Source organism: Pipra filicauda, unplaced genomic scaffold (genome assembly GCF_003945595.2).
Source record: "Pipra filicauda isolate LSUMZ 115617 unplaced genomic scaffold, ASM394559v2 scaffold401_size638136_pilon, whole genome shotgun sequence".
Taxonomy (NCBI): domain Eukaryota; kingdom Metazoa; phylum Chordata; class Aves; order Passeriformes; family Pipridae; genus Pipra; species Pipra filicauda.
The window spans coordinates 391430-403485 of NW_024104534.1; the positions used below are offsets into that span (position 1 = coordinate 391430).

The following is a 12056-nucleotide window of genomic DNA, read 5'->3' on the forward strand; positions in this document are numbered from 1 at the left end:
CTATTATTTACAACACTGTTATAAGTTTGCAAATATGTATATTATTTGTAGAATTTTAAATTGCTAGCTGCCCTCTGGGGTTTTCCCAATATTTCAGGATTTACTGAAAATTGTTATCAGTTAAGCTTCTGCAATTTAGTGTTTGCTTGCCAGGCTGTGAAACAAGTTATTTCGGAAGAGGCATGCCGAAGGAAATGACTTGAACTGAATAAGCTCCACCTGAGGAATGACTAAGTACACTTAGTCACTTTCCAGTTTGAAAAAGATTCAGTGGAGAAAGTAATATATCTGAAATATCTGAAAAATCCTGAGTGCCATAGTCATATTCAGTGTCTCTTTTATGTAAGAACTGTGCAATGGCAAATGAAAGCAGGATGACAATTCAAAGCAGGTGAAAGTTGTACCAGAAGGCATAATGGATGGCACCTACACAGGGCATCTGACTGCAAGGGTCAGTGAGAATGGCTTCCCCAAAAGAATGGGGGAATGAAGGAGAAGCAGTAAGGATAATCCTCCAGCATGTCTCAGAAGTCACAAGTGTTTGGGAGAGGACCTGGGGTCATGAGAAGCAAGGGACTGGAGGGGGTGCAGATGATGAGTTTCAGGGATACTATCAAGCCACAGATTGTGCATTTCTCCCCCAGCCAAAAGGAACTACCCTTAGAGGTGATGGCAGTCCCAGAGTTGTGATTGCTGCCAGCACACACAAAGAATCTTTAAATAGAATCTCTTCTGTTGTTTTGACAAAAATTCATTCTCTTTTCTTCAAAAGTGATGTCTGGCACTGTCTCTCACAGGACTGCTTTACTGTCTGTAAAGCAGTCCTGTACCTCTGCACACTATTCATTATGCTTCTAGAATACAGAAAATAAAACATAAGTGCTTCCACCAAACTAGAATGGTAGGGACAGGTCCATGACATCTTCAGGGCACATTGTATCTTCTGTCTTTGTCTTAGGTACACTCTTGTCTGAAAACTAGAGCAGGAAAACCAGAAGAAACCTGCAAGGAAAGAGAATAAACCAATAGGAACACATTTGTCCAAAATGGCCACAGGACATTGAGCTGGGGTCTGGAGGCACAGAATAGCCTGGGCTTTACACTCCACTGTGGCCCCAGAAATCAGCAGCCTCCTTGTTCCTGGGACTCTCCTTGTGAGGGACTGTGTAACTGGTTGGCAGAGCATAAGCAGAGTTTTCCAGCACTTCTCAGTATCTCTTCTGACCCAAGGTTAGTCATTCATGTCCTGATGAAATTCAAATCTGGTGATGCTGAGAGAATGTGGGAAGTCATGTTTTGGGGTACTCTCCTTACATGGTATATTACAGAGCAATGAACAAACTCGGAAGCAATCTCAGGAGGAGAATTATTTTCTAGATAAGACAGATCCACATGTGCTGCTTCTTTTTGTTTTCCAGAGCATATGGTTGTCTTTTAAGATTGCTCCCAAGTTCCTGGATATAAGTGGGCATCAGTGTTGCTCCCAAAGAAGTTTCCCCTCTTGGTAATCATCCAATGGCCCATTATCTTGTAAGAACAACTCCAAAGACAGGGAAAGGCTGTATGTATGCCCTTGAGCTTGCTAACTTTTGGGGGCATCCCAGTAAGGCACTGAGGAGCTAAATGGCTCAGGGATCTCAATGTCTACCTTGCTTCCCATTGTATGAGTGGGGGAATAATGTCTCCTTTGGGCAAACAAAATATAAAAGACTTCTCTTGTGGTCAAGTAAAAATTTTCACTTCTAGTGAAAGTGAAAATTAGTGATAAGCTGAACCTACAAAGTTTAAGATGAAAAAACAATCAACCAAATCTGCTGCATGTAAAGACTTGGAAAACATTAGTATCAGGAAGATTGTGGAAAGCGCAGTTTAAGTCAATTCAGGTAAACACACAAGGTAGGTTCTAGAAGTAGTGGATATGCAGATATAGATAAGATATTGATGTGACTGGTCTATTGTCTATCTTGTTTAATGTATTGTTGATACTACTTACTTCATATATATGTATCACAGAATCACAGAATATGCTGAGTTGGAGGGACCCACAATGATCATCGAGTCCAACCCTTAGCCCTGCACAGGACCATCCCCAAGAGTCACCCCCTGTGCCCCAGAGGATCAGCCAAACCCTCCTGGAGCTCTGGCAGCCTTGGGGCTGTGCCCACTGCCCTGGGGAGCCTGGGCAGTGCCCAACCACCCTCTGGGGGAAGAGCCTTTTGCTGAGATCCAACCTAACCCTGCCATGACACAGCTCCAACCATTCCCTGGCTGCTGTCCCTGGTCCCCCCAGAGCAGAGCTCAGTCCCTGCCCCTCCTCTGCCCCTGCCCAGGAAGGTGGAACTGCACTGAGGTCTCCCCTCGGTCTCCTCCAGCTGAACACACCAAGTGCCCTCAGTGTCCTCACAGGCCTTCAAATCAAGGCCCTTCCCCATCCTCCTTCCCTCCTTTGGACACTCTCTAACGGCTCAATCTCTCCCTTCCATTGTGTCCCCCCAAACTGCCCCAATGTTGAGGTGAGGCCGCCCCAGGGCAGAGCAGAGCGGGACAATCCCCTCCCTGGCCCGGCCGGCCATGCTGGGCCTGATGCCCCCAGGACAGGGTTGGCCCTCCTGGCTGCCAGGGCACTGTTGACTCAGGGCCAACTGGCCACTGACCAGGACCCTCAGGGCCCTTTCCTGGCACTGCTTTCCAGTCTGTCCGCCTCTTTTTTCTTTTCCTGAGAGGAAGTTTTTTGACCCACGGGACACCTCGCGGAGGATGACTAAGAGACAGAGAGCGACCCATCTCAGAGCGATGTATTCTGCCTTCGGGACTGCCTGTGGGACAAAGGACTCCATCGCTGGCTGCAAAGCCATCGGTAGCTGCGGGCACAGGTGGCTGTGAGCAGCTCTTGAGCTCCCGGGACATTTTGCCTTCAGTTCCGCCCCCCTCCCCAGGTTGCCGCGGGTTTCTCCCCCCTCACCCCCCCCCCCCCCCCCCGGGGAATTGGGACTTTGTTTTGTTTCTTCTGAAAGTTTTTGATTGCACTATTTGTTGTTTATTCAGATTTTATTAATAAAAAGCTGTTCTTTTCCTTTTCCACACTTCCACCTGAAGTTTCTTAATTTCTAAGTTGTAATCTTGTTAAACTAAGACAACTTCTCAAAAGTGTCTGGTATTGCATGCTGATTTTCTGCATCACTGAACATGAGTTTGACACTGCACCAAAGCCAAATAGAATTAATGATAATCTTCGAGGCATTCCTTTCTAAAAATATATTTGCAAGGTTTTTTCACAGTTGTCACCTACCCCCAGCCTAGGAAAGCTGCTCTTGTAATACTGAAACATGGCCGTTGAAGATGCCTTTCAGCTACTACTGCAAAATGATATATACTGTCTATTTGAGGAGAAAGGAGATCTCTATCCTAAATTAATTTTTCTATCTTTTTTTTTTCCCCAGCAAAAGCAGGTATATGATCATATCTTCAGATTGTTTCAGCAGTTGCAAAGTTGGCAGCAATCTATATTCTATGCAAGTTCCTGGCAAGAACTGTTTATTACCCTGTGAACTGTGGGGTTATTTCCCCTCAAATGACAGACCTACTTCCTTATGCCCTTTCTGAGGCAACCAAACTAGAAAACAATTCATTACCAGGCCATCCTTTGTACCTTGCCACAATGAAGTCAAGAAAACACTTTTTTTCCTCCAGGCCATTCTGGCAACAAAAGCAGAAGTAGAGGCAGGACCAAATGAAATAATACAGGTTGTTTGCTCCCACTTACAGCTGGTCCCATACCTGTACTGTCTCCTTCTTTAAGAGCAAATTATATTTCATATTTGGGATGTTTTGTAGTAGCAGCAGAAAAAAACCCAACCAGTGTTGAGATAAAAATGGTTTGACTTCCATGCCAGAATTTTTCAGGTACTTGAATGATGAGGGTTGTACATTCTGCCTGTTGCCAAATAGACAACATGAATAGTTAAAAGTGGCCAAGACCAGAGGGCATTTACACAAGATTTCAAAAAATGCACGGGAATGTAACATCTGAACTGTTGACTGTGGTGTGTGAACTTTTACTGAAGCTGCCTTGCTTTTGGAGATCTGGAATTTGTCTAGTAGAATGCTAATTTTTAAAGTGTTTTAGAGAATTATGGCCGAGTAAACCTGGTGCCAGTACTGGAAAAAGCGTAGAAGCTAATAATGAGTAGAATTTGAAACACAGTGATAAATATAACACTGAGAAAAATAGCATTTATTTATACTGAGAAAAATAGCATTTATAAAGGGGAGTTGTATTCTACAAACCTTGTAGAGAATCCAAATATGTGGGTAGGTGGGAAAACCAGCTGGTACTGCCTTAATGAATATTAGCCATATGAGAAGGTATATCACCTTTCTTAAAGAAGCTAAGTTTGTGTCTGTGTTGTTATATAAGACAGTTTTGAGCAGTGATCCTGGACAAGGACAGGCTGATAATCCTGCTGCAGACAGTGTCCCTGGGGATCGTCTCTGAGTGTCCAAAGTGGCTTGATCTGAAGCAAATCCCATGAGCAGCTATGGGGGAAGCTTGATCCAGCAGCTCTATTTATACATATATTGCATTAGGGCCCAGCACCGCCCTCCTGTACTGCCCTCAACGGGCTTGGTGTCCTCACTCTCCTTAATTAACCTCACAGGCCTCCCAGGTACTGTCCCCTATACCCTTGCTGTCCTTCTCCGTAGGACCTGCAAGCAAGTTATGAAAACAGATATCGTTGTGTACTGAGTAAGGATTACCAGGGTGTCAGAAGGACCTTGACTGGTGTTAAAGACTCCTCTGTTTTTTGTAAAATATATTCTACATCTGGGACATCAATGCTGTGCTTTGCTTGAACTGTTTCAAAGTAGGCAGTAAAGGCAATGTAGAGAAGTGACCTTCTGACACAGCAGGATTGCTTCTCCCTGTTGCTCTCTCACCACCCACACCTGCCTCACCTCTCCCTTCAGTGTGACAGCAGCCAGTGCACAGTTGCTCAGGTCATGGGGCTGAGACCAAGGCCCTGCCATTCTCATGGCCACTTGGCACTACCTGGACAGCCATCCAGTCCAAAGCTGCTCTCCAGGGCATCTCTGTGGAGCCAGGCTGAACCCAACTCCCTCTGGGACTGCTACTCTCCTTGCTATGAAAATAGCTGGGAGGATGGGTATCAAAAAGAGTGGCATTTGTGAAATGTGCTATACTTTTCTAGTTTTCGAAACAAACAGAAAACTCCATAATGTCCTTTTCTTCTACATTTAATGGGGAAGAGCCTGCACCAGCTCTTTTCAGATCCCTTCCTGGTCTTCCCAGCTGAAGTATTTTGAAAGAACTCTTGGATACTCTTGTAGCAGCACTATAGCAAGCTCAGGATTTTGGAGAAAGATATAACATGCTCATGCAAAATATAACATCACTCTCAACCTGAGAGTGACACAATTGGTGCAGCTCCATGCCCTCGGGTCCTGCGGATATCTTCCCAGAGCATGTGTGTACACCCCGTGGGGCAATTGCAAAGCTGCACTCTGCACGTTGTTGGCAGTGCTCACAGGCACTATCCCCACATTTGCAGTACTTACAGCTCCAAGTTTAATTGTAAAGAAAGAATTTAAAAGGTAGGGTGTAGAGACAAGGGAGGTCAGAAAAAGGCAAACCCCACAAAATCCTTTATAAGGAAGGTAATGATGAAATTTCCACCTTTCGTCCCTCCTATAGTGTCCCTATGTGAACTGAAGCCCTGTTACTCTATTTATGAACTTTGTGAAATTAGAAATTCTTCTGTAAGTTGAGGACACTCATTGGCAATTGTTAGTACCTCTGTAACTCAGCTTCCAACACAGGGTTTGCAGAGAACCTGGCCTCAGCTCTCTGATCTCTACCTGCTTTGTAGTCAAGGTACTTAGGACTTGATCTGTGGTGGGCCAACAGTTTTTCAAAAGAAACCAACTCATTGCAAAGCCAATTTCCACACCAGTCTTCACATACACAATATTGTGCATGTATTTCTCAGTCCATCGCCCTGGTTAATCCAGGATTTTCCCTCACAATATTCCAAAGGTTTGGCAAATAATTCTGACAGATAGAACACATTTGAAAAAGGATCTATTGCCTTCCTCCATTGGGAATACTGGATCTGCTGTTTTGGAAACAGTCAGAGCCCAGCTGTCTCTTGTCGGCTGTGCCAGATGTTAAAGGAAAATACATCATGCTGGATCCAACAGTCTGAGAGAGGTTAGGCTTCAGGAACTCCATGTTCCCTGTAGCAAGGCTCAAAATGTGCTCTCAGGAGGCACAAACACACACAGAGCAAATGTATGTGCCCTGTACGTGCATTTGCATACATAAATACATCTATCTATATAAAAAGAAATATATACATATATAAATAAGTGGAGGACAGTGCAATGATCAGGCACAGGGCATGGTCACAAAGGCATGCTGACCAGCCTCTACTTACACATCATCAGTCCTTTTTATCTCCTTACACCTCTAGTTTGGTATATTTGTTCCTGCCCAGATCACCTACCCTCCTCCTCTTCAAACCTTTGGTTTATCCCTAAAATGTCCCATGACTATCTCTTTGTGCTCCCAATGTCTCTTCCCCTGCACCCCTCGGCAGCAGCTCTCCTCAGTCAGAAAGGAGAGTTGCTCCCTGTGGCTCGTGGGAGTGGGTTTCACACCTTGTGTTGCATCAGGACATCCCTGGGGACCTGGCCAGGGTGCTTGTTCCTTGGGAGTCCCCACTGTACCCTGTGCTCCCCTGGACTACAGAAGTGCCTTTGATGGGCTGATGGGCTCCTGTGATGGGCCTGGGAGTAGCTGGGCAAGGTGTTATTTGGGCTTCTCCTCTTGCCATGGTCTTTCAGTGTTGCTTCGTGGGTGTTATCACATAACCAACACAGATCACCCAGATGTTGCCCCCAAGCTTGCTGGGATTCCTGTGGGGGACAACACAGCATGGAGGTGGAAGAGAGACCTTAGGAGGCACGTATAGATCTTCCATGATATTTTGGGATTCATTCCTCTGACTGTCCTGCTATAAGAAGTTGCTGGGGAAGGGTCTGGAGCACAAGTCTGATAAGAAGCACCTGAAGGAGCTGAGGGGGCTCTGCCTGGAGAAAAGGAGGCTCAGGGGGGACCTTCTCACTCTCTCCAGCTCCCTGACAGGAGGGGGGAGCCAGGTGGGGGTTGGGCTCTGCTTCCAGGAAACAAGTGACAAGAGGAAGCAGTTTCAAGTTGTGCAAGGGGAGGTTCAGAGTGGATATAAGGGAGTATTTCTTCCCTGAAAGAGCGGTCATTAGAAGGCATTGGAATGGGCTACCCAGGGAAGTGGGGGAGTCACCATCCCAGAAGTGTTAAAAAAACATGTAGGTGTGGCACTTAGGTACATGGTGGTGGACCTGGCAGCGTTAGGTTAACGGTTGGACTCAATTATCTTAGAGGTCTTTTCCAACTTAAATGATTCTGTGATGCTATGGTGTAAGATATTCCAGGGGTGGGATCAGCTCCTCAGTCAATCCCAGTCTCTGCAGCCCATCATACCAGTGGGGATGAAAACCCTAGCTGCAGCCTCATGTCTGCAGAGGTTCAGCTAAAGTCAGCCAGGCAAAGAAAATGTCACAGCTGAAGCAGATTGAAGCCTTATTTTCTTTTTTTCTGTAAAAGCATTTGTAGAACTGAACCTTTTCCACTCACTGCTTTTGCTTTCCTTCAGATTTAGCTGAGGCATGTTGGTTGTGGGGCAATGGTTTTTGCTATTTAATGTTTGTTGTTGGAAATGTTTGTCCAGACCAGAGACTTACCTTGAGGTACTGCCTCGTCCTGCAGTGTTCTCTTCAGGGAGCCTTGGTCAACAGCCCCTGTCAGTCTGCCTGTGGTGCACAGGGGCAGAGCCAGGCTGGGGTGGAGGTGGAGGTAAAAAATTATCTGCTTGACTCAGGCAGGAAAAAACTATCGTGAAAAGGACCCCAAATGCTCGAACGGTTCCTTGGCAGATTAGAGGGTTTCTGAGCAAAGAGGCTCCTACTGCTTTTCTTTCCATGGGATGCATTAAACCAGGACTTGTCTGCATGGTACAAAAGCTGCATGCTGATTTGTCATCTTTTTCTTTCTCCAAAAGGAACTCGATAGCAATCCTTTTCACAGGTGACAATCAATCCCACAAATGTCCTTTCTCAGGTGTCTGACATGTGACTCTGGGAACATGTTTGGAGATATTGTGATGCTTAACTAGAGGACTCCTTCAGGGCAAGCTGTGCTGTACAGCTGTAAAGTCCATATCAAAGCCTCGAAATTGAATGCTAAGAAAAGTGACTACTTTTGACCTTGATTATATATCAGTAATGAAACAGTAACCTACATTTTCATGTTATTGGCTTGGTGCTCACAAAAATAGTTTTGGAAATTATGAGTATGTGTATGTGTATGTATGCATGAATTGCCTTCAGTAAATACATCAGTATGTGATCCTGGGCACATGTACAGGCTGGGCAGGGAATGAATCAAGAGCAGCCCTGGGGAGAAGAACTCGTGGATGCTGGTGGGGGAGGCTGGAAACCCCCCTGTGTGCTGGGCTGATCCCCCAGTGTGGACAGCAGGGGAGGGGGGGGATTCTGCCTTTCTGCCCCCTCAGGTGAGATCCTCCTGCAAAGCTGCCTCCAGCCCTGGGGGCCCAGCACAGGAAGGATGTGGAGCTGCTGGAGCGAGTCTTGAGGAGGCCAGAAAGATGTTTAAAGAACTGGAGCCCCTCTGCTCTGGAGCCAGGCTGGGAGAGCTGAGAGTGTTCAGCCTGGGGAAGTGAAGTCTCCAGGGAGACCTCAGAGCCCCTTTCAGTGCCTAAGAGGCTCCAAGAGAGCTGGAGAGGGACTTTGGACAAGGGCCAGGAGTGACAGAACAAGGGAGAATGGCTTCCAACGGAAAGAGTGTAAGTTTAGATTGGATATTGGGAACAAATTCTACCCTGTGAGAGTGGTGTACCAGGATGCTCTGCCTTGATACGTCTTATCTGCCTTGGGCCTAAAATACAGTGTCTGTGATGAGTTACTGCTTTTAGTGTTGAATTGTGTTAAAACCAGCCTGGTTCACCAGACTGCAAACAACCCCCCTGCTTTTTGAAGCAAGATTTAACAGATAAGCTGCTGGCTGGCCTGGGAATATGTGACTGGCAGTCAATTACTTTATAACTATAAAAGCCCAGTCCAACTTTCATATGGTAGATTCTTCCATATACTTTTTTTGAGTGTGTGGAGCTTCTCCTGTGAAGCAGAGATACCTCTTCGTGGTTAAGTGAAAGACAGAGATCTGCCCACAATTGTTGTGTGGTGAGTCACATCAATCTCTACTTACTGATTATTTCTTTTTGCCAGCTTTGATACAATTGCTTTAATACAATTGCTTTGGTACAGTGCACTGTATCACTTTATGCTATACTGTACTCTACTAGTAGTTTTTTGCTTTTATACTGTGTAGTAAATAATTCTGATTAAGATATTTTATCTGTTCATTTGTCATAATAAATAATTCATTTTATATAAATATATCTGATTTGCCATCATTAAGACCTGTGGGACAAAAGTGGTTTAATCATGACTCTATAATTCCTTAAATTTAAACTGTGGACAAAATCTGAGGCTGAGATTGGATCCAGACACACCGAGACTCCTCTCTGAGAAGGAGTTTGGAAAGCAAAGGGGTCCTTTCTGTACCTCATAGCTCAACAAGAGGGCTTCTCTAAAAAACTTTGTCTAAGCCTTCCACTCCCCTGGGACAGGTGGAGAGGCCCTGGCATAGGTTGTCCAGAAAAGCTGTGGTTGCCCCATCCCTGGAAGTGTCCAAGGCCGGGTTGGACGGAGCTTGGAGCAACCTGGGCTAGTGGAAGGTGTCCCTGCCCATGGCGGGGGTGGAACAAGATGACCTTCAAAGGCCCCTTCCAATCCAAACCATTCTGTGATTCTAGTAATTCACACATCTATCTTAAAACCTTGGAAAGCCTATGAGGAATTTAGTATTTCCATCTTCAATCCTAGTTTGAATAATACTCATTAAGTAGAAACTAAAGGGGAAAAATTACTGAATAGCTCTCAGTCACTGAATGCTCTCTTTCATGTGTCAAACTAAGAATCAGAACTGCGGAAAACAACCAGAAGTTATATAAACTAATACATAATCAGAAGTGACTGTCAATTGAACACTAGTCATAATTCTCTCTGTTACTCACCACTCCATGCTTAGAAAGCTTAATAACTTTTTTTTTTTTTTTAAATAGGAAACAGGAGGGTGATGAATGACAGACAAATTATTTGGAATGATGGTCAGTTCTGAGACCTGCAATACTCTTTAGTCCATCATGGGTCATCTACCGCCACCACCTGCGACTCCTAGAATGCTTCCATCAACGCTGCCTCCGAACAATCCTAAACATCCACTGGTCAGATTATGTGACCAATACATCTGTTCTAGAACAAGCAGCAGTCACAAGCATTGAGACCATGTTACTGAGAACACAGCTGTGCTGGGCAGGGCACGTCTCCAGGATGAAAGATCACCGCCTCCCTAAGATCTTACCTTATGGTAAACTTGCCACTGGCTACTGCAAGACAGGAGCCCCCAAAAAAAGATACAAGGACTCCCTGAAACAACATCTCAGCCTTGGCCATATTGATCATCATAACTGGTCTACTCTGGCCTGAAATCGGGAGGTCTGGAGACACACCATCTATAACGCTGCCGTTTCCTTTGAGAACGCACACAGGATCACCCTTGAGGAGAAAAGACAATGCAGAAAGAATCGTGTCTTGCTGGATATACCACCTAAGGAGTCTTTCTGCTGTGCCTTTTGCAATCGGATATGTCTATCTCGTATTGGCCTCATAAGCCACCAGTGTGCTTGTAACAAACGTGGATAGAGCCTTCCTAAATCTTCGTTCGAAAAGTTCACTGAGAAGTGCAATGGCTTTAATGTTGGTCTGAGACAGTGGTGTCTCAATGGCAAATGCAGATGTGTTGTGGGCTAGATCACTTCTCTCAGAAAAAGCCAAATGAAGAAACTACAAACGGATGTCTACTGTGAGGAAAGTTGTGTTGTTTATCATAGCCTTCAGCTCTGGACTTCAGCTCCTATGTCTTTGGACACAGCAGAGAGCACCATAGCCTCATTGTTCAGTTAACACTAAGGAATGAAAGGAAGAGATGTAGAAGAAAGTTTTAGAGTATGGCCCAACTCAAAAGGAAGATAATTGAATATTCTTGGTGCTTGTGAACTCTGACAAGTCATCAGGTTTATCAACTAATCAAACAAAGAGAGGGACAGGCCCATGTCACAGCAGTGAATTGCCAGCCCTTCAGTAATGCAGTCATCCTTTGCTAGATTAGCATTTTCTTTGGTATTCTACAGAGACTATTTTGACATTTTTCATTGTAGACAACTGATTTTATTTTCGAAGGCATAGCTGTGGATCTGCAACAGGAGTAGTTGATTTGGTTTCTTCAAGTATCTTATTTCCAAGTGGAATATGAAAAAATCTTGAGAAGGTCTCACTGGTTCAAATATCTTCAGACTGGGGAAGGACAAGTCCTCTACATATTAGATTATGACAGAGAAAGTGACACCTATTTCTCCTTTTTTTTAAGAGGTGACCAATGGATTTCTATGATGTGTAATGTTGTAGGGATAGGTACAATTTTGGAAGAATTCGTGATGGAAAGCTAGAACTCAATTTCTCTCAGGAAGACTGTAAAATGCCTTCTCAAATGGGTTAAATGGTTTTTTTCCTTCCTTCTATATTTCAGAGAAAGTCACAGGGAGAAGCTGTAAGATATCTCCCTGGTATGCAGGGAGATAACATGTTTGCAGACACGTACAAGGCATCGTCAAGCCAGAGAGTGTGGGAGAGGAGAGAGGGAAGATACAAAAAGAAGGTGGGGCATTGCTTTTTTCCCTGAGGGCCCGGTGCATGCAGCATGTTAAGAAAGGGCCCTTGCATCTGAAATAAACCTTTTTTTAAATTGTTCCACTGCCTTGACATTTTTGGGAAGAATACCTGCATATGTTTTACTTTAT

At 44.8% G+C, this 12056-nt stretch overlaps 1 long non-coding RNA gene across 1 annotated transcript in view; it reads left to right on the forward strand.

Annotated features, from left to right (window-relative positions):
- The window catches only part of LOC120324032, a 51270-nt gene extending 40856 nt beyond the window's left edge, over positions 1-10414 (forward strand). The window contains exon 4 of the long non-coding RNA XR_005565025.1: positions 10263-10414. This is a non-coding gene — a long non-coding RNA (uncharacterized LOC120324032). The remainder of the gene's footprint in view (positions 1-10262) is intronic.
- The last annotated feature ends 1642 nt before the right edge of the window (positions 10415-12056 follow it).